The sequence below is a fragment of the Triturus cristatus genome, chromosome 8, assembly GCF_964204655.1.
Source record: "Triturus cristatus chromosome 8, aTriCri1.1, whole genome shotgun sequence".
Lineage (NCBI taxonomy): Eukaryota > Metazoa > Chordata > Amphibia > Caudata > Salamandridae > Triturus > Triturus cristatus.
The window spans coordinates 330,520,572-330,536,297 of NC_140591.1; positions in this window are offsets into that span (position 1 = coordinate 330,520,572).

Sequence of the window (15,726 nt, forward strand, 5' to 3'; positions counted from 1 at the left end):
GGCTAAGCTAGGTGGCTCATTAGATTCTCCTTACGGAGCTCCCACTGGCGTAACCAAAATCCTGTGCAAATCTTCAAGCATCCTGAACTGTCTCCCCCCAACATTTCGCAGGCTACATTGCTGTGGGGCCATGAGGCGACACCCAGGTGCCCTGAAAGCCATTGTGCCATGAGTAATCGAGAGCTGCGGACTGAGCCGCGCTGGGCCTCCCTGAACCTGGGCCTGGATGCTGTCATAACCCCTGAGCGTGGAGACAGCACTGCGGGATATTAATGGGAGCGACGCTGCTTACAACGGAGATACCACCTTAGCAGGATAGGAGCCGCTTGGGAGTGTCAAGGACGTGTTGCAAGGATGCTGCTCATGCACAGAACTATGCGCAGGAAACCAGGGCCTCAGTGAATTGTGGTGTACCACAAAGCTCACCTCAGTACCCAGAACCCCTATCCGACCAGCATCAGTGTCCCATTCGCTATCCGTATTATCTCGGAGGTCCCAATGTATAGCCAACCCAGAACAAGCGACTTAGAGTATTCTCAGGAATGGTGGGAATCAGAAATACCTGTTCGCTATTATTCATATATCAATCCACAACGAAGTAATCAGAGACACGGTAAAGTTTAAAAGGTTTATTTTATAAACTACGTGTCCTAAGATGCAGTACTTTGGCTAACATAAGCAGACAAATGATTATAATTAAAACCATCAGCATTGTTACAATACCATAGAAAATGAAAGGAGAAATCATAGAATAAATGACAGTGGAATACAGCCACCTTCCTTTCGCTAGTAAACTAATATTATTAGACTAGTAGAAGGTCTCTAGGCTTCAATGGGGAACCCCATACCGTAAAGATCAGCTTTATGTGGATCACATCACAGGATCAGCTTTGCTCTGCGCCTGGAAATGTTCTTCTCCAGAATGTGTTTCAAACGCATGCAAACTGCAATATTAAAGGCTCTCGACATTCAGGTATTTGCAGCTGTGTGCATATTATGACTAGAGAGTGGGCCGATCAACCTGGATTCAAAAACATACATTGTATAGCGGGTCAGAGTGTTTTGCACATTATGTTCAGACCAAGGTCGCAGCGCACGTCTAGGGAGGTGAACAACAGACAGTTCTCATGTGAAGAAAAGGCAAGCAAGCAGTTCTCAAATAATAACATGTCTCTGCAGTGTCGTGTGCAAAAGCAGCAAAAGTGGCAAGATGGCTTTCTAAAAGCTAACGCGCTTATGCTAACATAGCAATGTATGTATCTAAATCGCTACCTTCACTACAGAGGCCCTCTGAGGATGACGTGGTGGTGCCCGTGAGGAGTGACAGCACTCCAATTTAGACAGGCCCAGACCAAACCGACAGCCTGCATCGCCTCGGAGGGTATCAGCGGTGGGGTCTCAACAGCAATGGAGTGATGGGACAGGCCCAATTGGGAGGGAGTGGGGGAGCAGACCACAAACCACTTTTTTGTGTGTAAAAGGCCGTTTTATTGAAACAGGTGCACATATCATTGAACATCCCTGGCAGCTGCCTTACAAAACTTAAAGGCTCACTAATACATCCATATACCGGACTCCGCCCCTAAGATCCCCTGAACCCGCCCCCACCCTGCCATTACAAATTACACGACAATACAAAGCATTGCATTAAAAATATCCCCTTTAATTCTACACTTCACTTAAGCAACATCCTCTGCCTGCCTCTCTACAACAGTAAATCAGCAAACTTGTCTAACTGAACTTAAAATAACCTGCCTACCCTTACCCTGTCGATAAACGCAACTTCAACAATGACCAAAAACCTCTGCCAACCCTGACAAACTTTCCATAACCCCCCCCACTGCACCTGTTCCAAGCGAAAACACATGCTACCCCTTGCTCACCTGTCCCAATGAAAGCTAGCCAAAGCCAAAAAGATCAAAGAAAAACTATAACCCCAAAAAGAAAAAAGAATGAGGGAGGGAAGGAGGGGAAAAAGCTAACTACACAAACGCTCCCAACCACTAGGTCACCAAACCTAAAATGGTGGCTGGGAGCGGGAGCCCAAAGCTTTTATAGTTTGGCTATAATTGGGCTATAAAACAAAATAGTACAAAACCAAAATGGACGTTTGCTACCCGCCTTCCAACCCCTCCCAAACAGCCCGGGGGGGAAACCTCCCTGCAGTCGGCTACCCCGCCAAATCCCCCTTGGGAGGGAGGGGGATGGAACAGACCACAAACCACTTTGTTGTGTGTAAAAGGCCGCTTTATTGAAACAGGTGCACATAACATTAAACATCCCTGGCAACTGCCTTACAGAACTTAAAGCCTCACTAATACATCCATATACCTGACCCCTGACCCCGCCCCTCCCCTAAGATCCCCTGAACCCATCCCCGCCCTGCCATTACAAATTACACGACAATGCAAAGCATTGCATTAAAAATATCCCCTTTAATTCTACACTTCACTTAACAAACATCCTCTGCCTGCCTCTCTACAACAGTAAATCCGCAAACTTGTCTAACTGAACTTAAAATGACCTGCCTACCCTTACCCTGTCGATAAACCCAACTTCAACAATGACCAAAAACTTCTTCCAACCCTGGCAAACTTTCCATAACCCCCGCCACCCAGAAAGTGGGCGGAGAGAATCTACCCCAACCTTCTGCCCCCCCAAACAGGTTAGCCAACCTATGTCCTATGTGAAATGCTTCTGTACATTAAGGCACCTAGACAAAACCTCCTTGATCTCCAATAAATATAAATCCATACCTAGTCTAGACAAATGCACACCGTCACCTGTAAAGAACTCAACTGACTCAAAACTGTCCTTATGGCTAACTCTCCCAAAACCCAAGCTCCTACAAAAACGGGACATTTCAGTATTCACCTTCCACCTAGCTTTGTCAATAGCACTCGGGTGCAAGGCTCCCCTCGACACCCTGTGGGGGACAAATTCTGTTAATAGCACAATGCACCCTGCCCACTGTTCTTTTAATAAGGTCATATTGTTCTTCACTGCCCTCATCAAAACAACCCCCTTTTCTCTGCACAAGTCATTTTCCCCAAGATGAACCAACAAAACATCTGGGCACCAAACCCCCACCATCCATCTGTTCAGACAAGGGATCAACTCCTTCCACAGCATACCCCCATTTCCTCTCCAGACAACCTTAAACAAATGGTCATTAAAACCCAGGTGGGCCCCAAAATAGCTCTGGCGTGCCTGTATATGCGCCCATTTGACTAAAGAGTGCCCCACTATCCAAATGGTCAATTCCTCTGCGTGGGGGCCGGGCACAGAAACCGAAACAAAAAAAAATAACGAGACTCACAAATGGGGGGATGATGCATGTGCCTCCCCCGTATCCCATCTAACATAGCGCTGAAAACAATCAGAAGACCAGCGCACTAATTGCAAGATATCCTCCAGGGCCCAGCCCCTGTTGCACGCTTCTGTTGCCGCTCCAATCCGAAAAGAATGAGTCCCATAAAGCGCCCCATCCAACCCAATATGTTGTAATGCTCTCTGTAACACCATCCGTAGCTGATAGTCCGTGTTAGACCTGGCACCTTGGCGTGAGTCTCCCTTCCTCTTTTTGTCGCTGTGCCTCATGTGTTTTTATGGTGTTGGTCGCTCAGCGCGCTGTGCCACTGCCAACCAGTGTCGCGGTGCGAGTGCTCCCTATGTAAATTGTATATGTTGGTTGGATACTATGATTGGATTGTTTGATTTACTGTCAGACCCCAGTAAAGTGCGCCGGGGGCGCCAGGGCATGTAAATGCGAACACCGCTGGTGGGCTTGCAGCACTGGTTGTGCCACCCACAGAAGCGGCCGGTAAAATATGTCTAAGGTCTGCCATCGCAGAACCTGCGTGCAGTCTGGTACTGACATGCTGACTGACAAGTGCCCACACTTGCCGGTCCCTAAAACCTTCCCTTAGCCGCATGTTAGTCACCCCTCTGGTAGGCCCACGGGCAGGGTGCGTTGTAAGCCTAAGGTAGGACAAGCCTGGATGCGTGGCATGTCCTAGTAGTGAATGACCGCCATTTTGTTGTTCGCTACTGCAAGGCTACCCTGTTCTCATAGGCCAGTATGGGCGGCCTGGATTGTTACACCCTACGATCCTAACCGACCCAGGGAACATGGTAGAAGATCGAGTTTAGTATGCCTGAACTCGGAATAATAAGGTACATCTTTTCGCAAGGTTTATTTTAATATTCCGGGTTTGCAAATGTCGCTTTTAGAAAGTTGGCCTTTGCTTGCATAAGCATTTCAGCCGCCTCTGCGTGATCTGTATCTGATGTCTGGCTGGTGTGAGTGACTGGGCTGGGGGAACCCAGATGGGCAGGGCTAGGTGGCCTGGGGGTGAATAGGATGATCAACCGGTAGATGGGTGGGAGGAGTGCTCCTAGGCTCTGAATAGGACAGTGCTCTGCTACCTCAATGCCGGCTCCGCCCCCTGTGGAGCGTCTGAGGACTCTGCCCTGCACTCTGAAAGAAGAAGCCTGCATCGCGTAAACAAAGTGCTCAGAAACCGGACTGAACTAGGCAAGGGCCCCCCTGGCCTGGGAGAACAAAAGATTTGCTGTATAAATGTAGGAGCCCTGCTCCTGAGAAACTAGATCCGCTTTTGACCAAGAAGAATCTCTGCCTGAGGAGGAGGCACCGGGAAAGCTGTAGGAGGAAGACTGTCCCTATCCTGGGGGATTGGCCTGCAGTGGTGACCTTGCTGCCAAAGGAGAGAAGAGAAACTGTTGCTGAAGACTTTTACTTTACCTTTACTTTCAAGACTTGTGCTTTTCCAAAACAATCTCCAAGGGCTTGGAACTGAGCTTGCCCCCTGAACTGAGCCCCAGGACCATTGGGCTCTACCTGATCTTCACTCGCCTGCCGCTGGACTGTGGTGTCCTTTCCCTCGCCGGAGCTGTGACCCTCGTGCCCCAGTCCCTCCTTGAGCCGTGACCAGGATTGCTTAGCCGCCCCCGCCTTGGGAAGAGCCTCGCTCGATCTGAGCCGCTCCCCCTACGCTGTGCTGGGCTGCCCCTGTCACCTCGCTCGTCGGAGGCTCGCTGCGCACCTTCACCCTCCCGCCGGAATCGGCGTATGTGAGCATCTCCAAGCCTCGGACGGCCCGGACGTACCTGCGTGCCCAGCTGCCCCGCTTTGTTCACCCGCCACCTGCAACACCCCGCTCTGGTCGTGAGCCTGAAGATCAGACACCCCTCGTGAAGTGTGGGAGCCCCGGACGCCGCCTCGCTCTTCTGTCGAAGAGCCGCTGAAATCCCGCACCCGCCTTTGCGTCAAGAAACAAGGTACTGTACTTACGAACTCGACCGCGAGCTCGCATCGGATCCAGGGTCCGCAACGTTCTTATTTCCCTGTCATCTGCTGTGTGCTCCCTGGGCGCTGCCTCAGCACGAAGAGCGCTGAGGCCTACCGTTACCTTGTGCCCGCCCCAAGAACTTCCCGTAAACAAAGAGAACTTTATCGTATTTCCAAGAATTGTGGCCCCATCAGTTCAACGTTACTGGGCCTTGTATTTGAATCTGCTGAATCTACATAAAAGCTTATTTTTATATACCTCCTGATTGGTGTCTGTTTGTGGTGCATGCAAGGGGTTTACTGTATGTGTAATTGCATTTGCTTAACCGTGTACGCCTGAGACTTAGCCTAGACTGCTCGCGCCACGCACCTAGAGGGTGAGCAGGGGTTATTCTGGGGAGTCATCCTTCGCCCTGACGCGAAGTAAGGGGTCCCTGCTTGTTGTGGGTTCACACCTGCGTCAACCAGATCCCCCTCATTTCTAACAGTCCGTCACCTTGCGCCCATTCATATGTTTAAATACCGCCCCCTCCCTGGACCCACCTGGCAAAGTGAACCACCGAAGCGGGCAAGTCACCTGAGGAGCTGCTGCCTCTAACTTGACTCACCTGCCTTTTCCCCTCTGATCTGTTTTGGACCTAGCCAGCCAAATCTGTAAACCTGACTCTTGTGGAGACATGTCCTGCCACACTACCCCCCACCAGCCTTGTTGCCCAGAAGTTTAGACACCTTAAATGCCCAAAAAAAACTCCCAAACCATAAGTGTCGAGAACAAGCAAGACTCAAACTCATCCCTGCAGACCGCCGGTAAAACTTCAATCACCCGTGCCAAAGTCTGCCAGGAAAGCAGTCTCCGCAGATGCCGCCCCCAAGCTTGCTCCCTGGCCCACCCCTCGAGTATACTTCTCCCCAGTTCGCCCACCGAAGGAGGGTAACCCCATAGTAATTTACCCAAGAAAGCTATGCCTGCCAGTTTCCCGACGATTGTTACCCTAGATAGACCCCCCTCAATGAGATCAAGAATGAACTGAATTACATCTTCTGACAGACCTCAAGGCACCTGATGTTAAGAAGTCCCTCCAAGCCAATCTGTATGTTGACCAAGTAGCTGCTGACAATGAGCCTACCACCATTGTAGCATCCTACGTTGCTTACGTACCACAAATGAGCGGGCACTGGCATCAGTTTCCTGTCTTCCTCCTTGGCCAGCCCACAGAATCTCCCCCACTGTGAACGAGACAAAGCATTGGCTATGTCATTGTCCACACCAGGTATGTGTAAAGCCCTGAAAGCAATGTCATGTCTCAGGCACCCCAACACAAAAACTCTTAACAACTTCAGAATTTGCTCATTCCTCGCTGACTGCCTATTCACAATCACAACCACTGCCATGTTGTCTACTCTAAACAAAACCTTCTTGTGAGCCAACTCCTCCCCCCAAAGTGTTATTGCAACCACTAAAGGGAATAATTCCAAAAAGGCTATGCTCCTGCCTCCACTTTTCCACGGTGGTGGCCACTGCTCTGCACACCATCTTCCTTGCCAATACAGGCCAAAGCCTTCGCTGCCTGCCGCATCAGAAAAAATGTGTACGTCCCAAGTGACATCATCCTCCCTTGCCAATGGCACTCCATTAAATGACTGCAGAAAAACCGTCCACATCCTCAAATCCTCTTTCACTCCCGTGGAAAGGCGCACATGATGATGAGGTAAGTGGTGTCCTGCTAGCGCACGCCCCAGTCTCCTACAAAAAGTCCTCCCAGCCTGGACCACCCTGCACGCAAAATTGAGATGTCCCAACAATACTTGAATGTCCTTAACCATGACTTTATCTTTTGACAGTATTCTTCTTCACAAATCCAACATTTTCTCCTTTTTCTCTGTGGGCAAGCGAGCCCGCATTGCTACAGAGTCGATTTCTATGACCAAGAAAGACAGGGCATGCTGGTTCCCATTGTCTTCTCCAGTGCCAAAGGCACCCCAAGTTCCTCCGTTAGCTCATGGAAAGTGTCCAGTAGGGCCTGGCATTCCGTGGAGCCCGGCGAACCCTCAAAGAAGAAATCGTCCAAATAGTACGTCACCAGACGGTGACCCGTGTGCTGAGTGAATAACCACTGCAGAAAAGTGCCCAAGCATTCAAACAATGCACATGACATAGAGCAACCCATCGGCAGTGCTTTGTCAACGTACCATTTCCCGACGAAATGGATACCCAGAAGATCCCAATCATCCAGATGGACTGGAAGCAACCAAAATGCTGACTTTATGTCACATTTTGCCATTGCAGCAGTTGCGCCCGCGGTCACTACCAGTGGCATGGCCACGTCAACTGAAAAGTAAGATACGGAAGCCGCCTCCTCATCAATAAAGTCATTGACCGAATTCCCCTCTGGCCATGACAGATGCTGAATCAATCTGTATTGCCACTCTTCTTTTTTGGGCACTACCCCTATTGGCGCGACACTCCAGTTCTCTGTTGGCCAATCATCAAAGGGGCCTGCCATTCTCCCTTCATGCACCTTCTTATTCAGTTTTACCTGCACCACTTGTCTGTGTTCTGTCGCTGATTTGAGATTGTCAGCCCACTGTCTCTGTCTCGGTCCTCTGTAACCCAAACAAAACCCCCATCTGAACCCCTCCCATAGTACCTGTGCAGCTCCCAAGTCCTCATACCCCCTCAGCCCCTCTTCTAACTTCTCGACATTAACTGGCGTATGAGCTTTTTGGGCCCAGGTCCCTGTGGCCCCTTACCTCCTCTATTGTTTGTGAATTGCTGTGGGTGACCTGCTGTGCTATTGCCCGTCTGATGCCACTGCTGGCCTCCCTGTTGTTGACCGCCCCAGCAAGTGACCAATGCATGGCAGCCGCCGCATGTTGAACATTTGTGTCGGAACCTGTAATACTCCCACGTGCACAGGCCCTTATTAAAGTCCCAGCACGCCCCTCCTGACCCAGACTGTGTCTTTCCCGTGCACCCCACCCCTCCCCGGGTGGGCTTCCACTGAAAGGGCCGGTACACTATTGGTAAGCCACTGACCGTAAATATGGTCTTTCCCCCCTTCGCTGCCCCCATGGTATGTTGCCACAGATCAGTATCGAGTTCCCCCCATTTGGCCCCTGAGTCCCAAGCCATGCGTGCCTTGAACTCCTTATAATATTGTGCCCAAGCATAACCACCCCCCTTGATTTGGGCCTTTCTAATCACGTCCATATATTTAAATAAAGCTACACAGCGCTCCGGGAACTTCTCGCAGCATTCGCTAGCGTAAATTAAAAATGCTGCTGTCCAATTTTCTATCGTCAAGGGTACCTTTGGCCTCTTGGCCAATTAGTACTCCTCCTCCTTGGATCCTTCTTTTGACCTTACTTCTCTATGTAAGAGCTTCAGCATCTCAACATATTCCCCCTTCCACATACGCTCTTTGGTCGACAACATTAAGTGTGCCCCTAGGGGTTTCGTTACTCCCATATAAGGCAGTTTTTTAATTTTCTACTCCTTAGTCTCTGGGCCCTCCTTTTTGTCACCCGATTTGTCCCCCTCACCCGTGACTGTGTCTGTGTTGGTTCTGCTCTCTACTGTAGTACTTTTTGTGTCCCCAATGTCCCGCATTCCCACCCCAATGTCCATCACGTATTTTCCTTTCTGCAAACACCCGTCCATCCCCCCGGCCCGCCTCCCCCCCTGTCCCAACTGACACCATCAAAGGTCTGTCCCGCGCCCTATCAGCCTTACCTGGCTCCATGCAGGGTGCCCGTACAGTTGCAGATCGCCTCGCCAGTTGCTCTTTCCTTTCCATTATCCTCGGTGCCCTCACAGGGGGACCCTGCTCCATCTGCAGTTTCACCGCCGGTGCCTGCAAAATACTAGCCACAACATGAGATTGCCCCCCCTTTCCCTGAACCTCTTCGTCCTACAATTCCCCTTCCTCAAGACTCTCTTCATCATAATCCCACTCTACTGGCCCCCAACCTGGAGCCATTCATGAGACAACTCTTCCCTGCGGGCCCTACCAGACCCGCTGAGCCCCTGTGGTGGAGCCGACTAGTGTACACGCTGGTACTCCGCCATGGGCCCTGCCCATTCACTATCTTTCCATGATGATGCAGCGGTCCACTGAGACCCGCCGTTTGTTGGGGTCAGCGAGGTTGTTCTGGGCATTCTTCTGCTCCCCGCGCCGGGCTCCCCCGACGGTACTGGGTGCGCCATGCGAGGCTCCACCCTCTCTTTGACTCGTGCCAGTGGGCCGCTCCCAGCCCTACTGAGTCAGCTGTGCCGCTCCGCTCCCTGCCCTGCAATAAAAATGTTTGGTCTGATGTGCTGGGTCCCTTACGTCTACCTCCTGTGCCTACCCCGCTATCCATCAACCTCTTACCGCTCACTCCCTACTGACTAACCTGTCCTTTCTTTTCACACAACCCACCGAGGAGGGAGTCCCCCCGTCCTCCTCCCCACTCCACTCCAGCATGGCCATGACCGTTGAAGACGCTGGACCCAGCCCCCGACCCACTCCCCAGCCAACACCAACACCCCGCCCATGGGCCCCTCCACAGTCCCACCCCTTCGGACCCCCCTTGACCATTTCCCAGTCTGAAGTACCCACCACCAGAGACCATCCCCGTGACAAATACGCATCCAATTGACCCACCCTGTCAAGACCCCTACCTCCTCATTCCAAACTGGGAAGATGTCCAGCCCCTCCCAGGCTTGACCCTCCTCCCAGCCGGCTCCAACTCACCTGGCAAGTCAGCCGCCAACCCTAACCCACCTTCCCCCATCCCCTCACCTTTCCCCCCATTCCATTCCCCAAAGTCCACCCCCCCCGGAATTGCCCCCTACCCCAGCCCTTCCGTTAACTTGAGTAGGCCCGCCTGCATATACAAATCTCCGACAGGCGATATCAGGCCAGGAGTCCCTACTCTCCCCTCAGATTGGGCCCACTCGCCATCCACCACTGACTCCTCCCCCCAGGAGCAAGCCCCCACAGCCCGGTGAGTCTGCCAGGCCCGCATCCCATCCAGCTCAGGCTCCCTGAACTCTAATGCCCCCACGCTCTGGCCCATACCTGAACTCTAATGCCCCCACGCTCTGGCCCATACTCCCCGAGAAACGGTGCTCCCAATGGGGGCCTCCTTCAGCATGAAGGGAAATCTGAGAGCACCCCCACCCCCGTAATAGTCCAAGCAGGCTCCGGAGAGATAATATCCCTGACGCTACCCTCCACACCAAGGCCTCACCCCCGCTCCCTTTCAAGTTATCCGCGGGAGTGGGGCCTTCTCCTGTGTGCCTTCCCCAAGAACCAAAGGGTGCCTCAGGCTCCGTCCCCATGCTGGCCTTCTTAACCCACTCCCCTGCCACGCCGCGCCCCCGCACGCACTTCGTGACACCGTCAGGCTCATAGCCTGCATTCCTTGTGCCCCGGAGGCCAACAGAGGCCTCCCAGGCTCCGCCGAAACTGCCACTCTTTTCTTCCTGGGCTTGCCGCCCGACAGAAGCAGCCCGCACCGCTTATAAGCGGACCCGCCCCCGACCCATCAGCCTCAGAACCCGCCCCTACCACAACGGACACCCCTAGGGCCGCTCATTTTACACGTGAGCGGCCCGATCACTCACCGGGAAGGATTTCCACTACCGTGGGGAGGTGCATGCAGCCGCAGCTACGCCTGCTGATGCCTGCGGAGCAGGCCTCGCCAGCCCCACCGCCTCCGAAATTACGAGGTTCATCCTGCCGGCCTTGCTCAGCAGCCGCAACGCCTCAAGAACACGATGGTCTTCCATCCTCAGGTAGGAAGACAGCCAAACTAACAGAACCTAAGACCAACCCAACACCTAACACTCCCTCTAATAAGACCTACAGAAAAAGCTAACTACACTATCGCTCCCAGTCACCAGGTCACCAAACCTAAAATGGTGGCTGGGAGCAGGAGCCCAAAGCCCTTATAGTTGGGCTATAATTGGCCTATAAAACAAAATAGCCTAAAACCCAAAATGAACGCTTGCTGCCCGAAACCCCGCCCCTCCCAAACAGCCCGGAAGGAAGACCTCGCTGCGGCCGGCTACCCCCCCCAAACCCTCCTCCCCAAAAAGTGGATGTGCTGCACTTAGAGCAGCATCTGGAGTGCAGCCAGGTAAGAATGAAGCCCAGGGATGAACCGACAAATACCTACCTGATGTGAGTCTGCATTAGGCGGTCACTGAGGTCCCGCGTGTCTTCTGGGGCGTCCCCCATCAGAGGCTCCTACGGATGGGGCTGGGCCAGGGACCGATGCACCCTTGCAGTGAGGCAGTGGACTAGGAGGGATCACCTCGCACTGCCTGTTGATCAGAAGATTTGGGAGAGCTGGTTGCCAAGAGGTGTGATTCTGGGACATCTTGGTCTGTTACCAGTGGGGCCAGCGAGGGCCTCATATGAGACCTGGATATTGAGGAATCCTTAGTGACATCTCTGGAGGTACAGGCCTGCTAGGCAGAGTACTGCATTTGCTGCCCCCTCCAGGAGCTGGGGCCTGCTTAAGAGGCTTTGGACTCTGAAGTCCATATTGATCCCCCTGACCACGTGGCAGAGGACAGGGGAAGGAGGTGCCTAATTCGTCTGCAGATCGAGGAGGGAGTCGGTGCAGGCCTCGCCGGGGAGGCTGTGACACCTTCTGGCCAGGAGACACAGCCTTCGGAAGACATATACAGAGAGCCAGCCGTTGGTGGAGATTCAGGTGGGGAAGATATGACTGGCCCAAACAAACTGCCTCTGGGATCTGCACTGTTCTGAGTTTGAGGCGGTTGAATGGTTCCCGGGATCCCCTGACAGTTGTCGTGGGTGAGTGCGAAGACCCTCTCCCTCAGTGCTTAATTTGAGCAGGTGGTTTCCAGTGCTCAGTACTGGCAGTTAATTGTCAACACCGGCGCTTGTGACAGTCTGCCACAAGGTGGCGTTGTCTGGCTAATTTGACCACAACAACAGTTAATTATTAATTCAATATACATTAAGAACTACCATTACCCGCTGCCAAATTCATTCTTATAGCTTTGGGGGCCTGAAATAGTCCACATTGTCGCACTTGGAGGAGTGTGATGGGTAGTGGTTGTGTTGTTACTATCATTGGCAGGATAGCAAGGGCAATGTTTGGTGCAAGCTGCAGTGGCCTCCTGACGAGAGCCCTGGCACTTATTCTTTCACAAATTAAGTAAGCACTGCTCTCCCTGATGTCTAGAAGCTGCTGCCTACCGCAGCTGAAAGAATTATAGACTTGATGTACAGTATCTCCTCATAGTGCTTCTCCATGGGAGTGCGGACCTCCCTGGCGGTGTCGAGCAGGCGAGGGGAGTCCCATCTTTTCCCCCGGTGATTAAGTGGAAGAGAGCTAGTTCACATGTTCGATCTGCAGATAGGGGATCGTGCCTGCGAGGGGCTCAAGAAGACCGACGGCATCCTTCCACTGTAAGACATTGTCTTGAGATAACAAACCACTAGCATCAGTTAAGCGAGTGACTGTGGAGCTACCCCTGCGGACTGTCTCCCCAGTTTTCTTCCGGGCTGTGGAAGACACCCATTGATTCCTGGTGAGTACCATGCCCCTAAGACAGAGGTCTTCAAACTTTTTTAGGCCCAGCCCCCCCGGCAATATTTTTTTAGGAGCCGGGCCCCCCATCACAAAAATTTCTGGAAGTTGGGATTTAGCATCTTTGACAACCTGTTTAGCCCTGAGGTGTTAGCTGACACATAATTTTCACAACAGCAAAACAACGTTAGCAGGGTATTGTAAGGTTAAGATTTGTGAGTTGAAAATCTGGCCCACAACCACTAAACTCATTCAACGCCCTCTGATGGGAAACTTTATTTTGAGGACAACCACCAGAAGGTCAGTGCATGCACCCCCACCTTTCAGGACCACATATAATACCATGCAGGCTGATCTAGCGAACAAGCAGAATGATGCAGACCTGGCAACCACATCATTCTCAGGGCAAGGTCTTTGCTCCGAAAATACATCTCAATCAATTGAAATTCTCACTGCCATATATGTTTATTTTGTATTATCATGTGAAACCAGTATAGATACCATGGGCCCTGGTGCAGGCAATGAAAATGGCCTCCTTGACTAGAGCTGGGATAGGAAAACACATCAAGTATTGGGGTTTAATGGGCTAAAACTATATTAAGGCTGTGCAGGAGGCTTTTTGACAGCACCATCACAAATGAACAGGAATGGGTGCAAAACTGCAACAAATGGCCTGAAAATGCCGTATTATGGAAAATACTATGGCAAATGGTCAAATGTAATTTTGCCCCAAACTCTGAAAATAAATGCCTGCATCACAGCAGATTTGCAGAAGCTAAAATGCCAGGACTCACAGAGATAACTCTCAACTGAGACCACTGGACAACAAAGTGCAAGGCTGCTAGGTCATCAGCATTTGCACCGCGCAGTTATGCCTTGTGTAAGACCTCAAAGCGCTCTATTTTTTTTCAGTTTATTTTTATCAAATGGTTCCTTTTTGTCTGGCTATCAGGGTGTTTCTCTGCCTTTTAGAAAGATTCCAGCAAAGAATGCATCACCTGGACCTTGAGAAGGTTGACAGAAGTGACTCCAGAATTGTACCTTTTGGTGCGACCCATAATTAGTAGAATTGGAGTGACTCGTTGTCTGCAATCTGAAGGCCAGCGCGTGGTAAAGTTTCTGGATATTACTTTCCGAGTCACTAATATTCCTTTCCCTTTTGGTGGTGTTTAAACCCACCCAAGTTTAGTGAACCTTTCCCTGTTTCAAGTACGTGTACAGTCCATGGAACGGTTGCATGCCCTACGTGTGTGTGTATTTATGTGTGAAAGAATATCAGCTTGTCTGATAGTGTGAGCACCTGTTGTACAAGTATTGTGCTGTGAGGCAAAACTCAATTTAAGTTTGGCAGTGGTAAAATAACAGAATATGGGGGAATAAGGAAATTATACTGCAGGAAAATGTTTAAACTTGACCTACGAGTAGCTTCAAATGTCTAGACAGCTGTGCAATGAACAGATGTAAAGGGCAGCAGCTAGGACACCAAAAGGCACCAGCAAGAAAAGCTAAGGCCAGGGAAGAAGCACCACTCTCTCTGCAAAGCAGCATGTTTTTATGTTTCATTTTGTATGAAAGTGAAATTCGCTGCCATTTCCTGCCTTTATGCTGCTGTGTCTCAGATTAAAGGAATGTCAAAGTTGAAGCCTCCACATATTTATTATTTGCTCTGACTGCTACCCCCAATAGAGAGTCCTGTGTGCGATGGCCATGATTCACGAGAATAAACAGCAGTAAACGTGCGTCACATGTCGGAATGAATGTGGGGAAATCTTTCTGTGAAGCTTGCACCCCCCCTGAGATGTTTTCACCCCCCCCCCCTTGGGGGGCGCGCCCCACAGTTTGAAGACCTCTGCCCTAAGATGTATGGGGTGACCCCAGGAGTGATTCTCAGTGCAACTGGTTTCTGGGTCCTCAGGCCTATGTTTGGGGCTCCCACCAATATGGTGAAAGATAGAGTGTCCAAACCAGCACAATCGAAAAAAATTGTAAACTATACTCACACGCTGCAGCCAGAGTGCCTAGTCAGAGATGATGTGGCAAGGGGCCTACATGAAGGGACTGGAGAGGCGGCGTGCACGCCCCGTCTCTTGCAGATCTACTGTTGGCAATACAAGCTCGCACGATGAGATGGTCAATAAAATCAACTCAGTCTCAACTGATGTCATCTTTATTCAGACTAGTCAATTTATTCTGGAAGGTGGCGGATCGTGTGTCTGCCATGGAACAACACATGGACACCCTACAAGTTGTTCTTTTTTAGTCCAGGAGAGGCCAGTGACAAGTTGGATACTTTGACCTAGAATACTAGCTAGGGCACAGGTTGGCGGGGCTCGACTCTGCGGAGCACACAATCTGCCCCCCTTCAGAGATGGACAGGACAGAGGAGCCTGGACAAACATCATCAACTGCTGGAGAAAATTGTGGTCTGCCCAGATGGTACTCTCCATGCTACAGATGTAGTGCCGGACTCAAGAGACTAGTTCCAGAAACACCAAAGTGACCCTGGCACAGCTAGTAGTAGCACTGGCCTGGAGCGATCCCTAAGTTCTGCTTGTTTTACTGTGAGTATTGATATTCCCTATGGGTGGGTGCCCAGTGAAGAGACTTCTATGCCTTCCGGGCTCAGCTGCTGATGGCACGACTGTCCCTGAACTGTAGACTGGTCAGTGATGGGGGCTCTAGCCTGACCTGGTGCTGCGGGTGGGGAGGGGGTAGATTTTTAAGACATATTGGGGCATATGTATCTAGCCCTTTTCCCGTTCGCAAACGGGCCGATTCTCAGAAATTGCCTGTTTGCGAACAGGAAAAAGGCCTTTTGGGATGTATCATCCCAAAAGGGCATCGCAAATTAGAAAATCACA